A 2,072-nucleotide genomic window follows, 5' to 3' on the forward strand; every position below is an offset into this window, starting at 1 on the left:
ATTCTAGCTAAAGGTATTTTGACCTATCATATGATACCTTAAAATCTTTAAAATTAAACATCAGAAGAACTTAACGTTAAGAAGATAAAATGCTCAAGATGTTAAGAATAAGTGAGGAAAGCGTGATATGACATACGTCTTTATAAACACACAGAAGTACACTCGTGTGTACCTGGGAACACGTAGATAAGAACAGACCAACAGATGCAATCACACGTCTAAGGAAATAAAAGGTTTCCCTGGGAGCAGAATCATGGGTAACAGGTGAGGGTTATTCCCTATACCATTCTTTAATTTTCCAAATCTATATAGTTCACAATTTTAATTTTTTAATGAGAGAAATGATTTTTTAAATGCCCTATTGTTATGCACGTTATTGCTTTGCTCTTGCCCCCGACAGAGAACAAAATGTGCGGGTTAAATAGGAACATCTCTTAAAGGTATAAATCCCTCAAAGTTTTAAAAAACATCTTGGTATCAAATAATCTCTCTCCACACTCTGTCGCACCAACCACAGGGAAGCAAGAGGAGCTGAGGTCAAGAAGCGCGTGCGACGGTGCACAGACTTGTCGCCAGGGGGATGATCAGAGGACACTCGGCCTGGCCATCGTGGCACACATGTCCTGTTTTCTTAGGCTGTTTGCAACATTTAAATGCACTTGGCAGTCTGAGCACATAGTTCCTTTCTGAAGGAGGTTTGCGGCTGAAGGTTATGCCATTCTTTCTACTACAACAGAAATCGGTTGGCTGTCTGTTAAGCTTTGTGTATACAGTGAAATCAGAGCGATCGTCAATGGACATGGTTCACTGGGAAATGTAAAGTGGCTCCCACCCCAAGAAAATGGATTAAGAGATGCGGGAGGCTCTGCACAGCCTGTCTACACACGTCTCTCCATTTAGAAGCAGTTTTTCCTGCGACGCTTCTCAGCGCTCCTGCCAACTTCCTCTCTTCTCCTGAAAACACAAATTCCCATTCCACATCGAAGAATGAGTAATGCCTCTAAAGTGCCCAGAATATGTTTGTAATAATTGATATTTCATCCTCCGGTGCCAGAGCCGCGCGGAGGGAGTGCTTTCTGTGGAAGGCGCAGGGATGCGCTTTTGTCCCTTTGGTACCCTGCCCAGACTAAGCAGACCCACGACCAGCGCGGGCCTAACACAATCCAAACGCTTAAGAGGCAGCATCTTACAAAACACCAGCGCACCAGAGGCCTGCAGGATGTATCTGAGATAGATATCAAAGTTTTCTTTGGAGAGATGAAAATATAAGACAGCAAACACCTGAGGGGGAAAAAGCTGCTTTTTTTCTAAGGAACTCTGGTCTGCATTGATAGGGGTAGTTTGACCTGGAATTTAGACTCTGAAGCTTAGCATACCTCTATAAGTCCCTGGTTTTAATAGATGGAATATCTATTTAATACTTTTTACCCAACTTATCCTCATAACAATATTAGACGACAAAAAATAGGTCTGATTATCAATATATTTAACAAAGACGTCCATATAGCCTTCCCACATGCCTGTAAGGAAAATTGTAAAAATAAACACCTCTCTATTTAGGTAGTTTTTCCATGATTATCTCCTTGGTGATGAAATAGAAAAAAAGGAAGGCATGAAAGTAAAAATTCCCTGTAAATAATTCCAGATCATTTAAAAAGTCTAGGCTCTTTCTTTCGAATATTGGGAATTTAGTGGAGAATGAGAATTCATTATTACATATTTCTTCCATTATTTTATGAATCTAACTTTACTAATTTGAATGATTTTTATCCAATTACTCTTGCATCCAAAGTATAAATTTTAAGCATTTGAGAATGTAAACTAATATCTGCTTGTGGGTAACTCTAAAAACGCACCCTTGATGACAAAATGGGTATTGTGCATTGTTGATTATTGATTGAAACCGGGTTAGTCTTTTTCTACTACCTGTGCTTTTTCGTCTGACTTATTTATCCCCATCCTCACACCTGACTCACTGCAATGGATTTTCCAAATCCAGAAAAGAGTAGCCTATAGAAACCTCATCCCCAAATACCATTAATCAAAAATTAATGGGCCTCTTTCTCATCCTT

This window comes from Otolemur garnettii, unplaced genomic scaffold, assembly GCF_000181295.1.
Source record: "Otolemur garnettii isolate 467f Iridium unplaced genomic scaffold, OtoGar3 scaffold00003, whole genome shotgun sequence".
In the NCBI taxonomy this organism is placed as follows: Eukaryota; Metazoa; Chordata; class Mammalia; order Primates; family Galagidae; genus Otolemur; species Otolemur garnettii.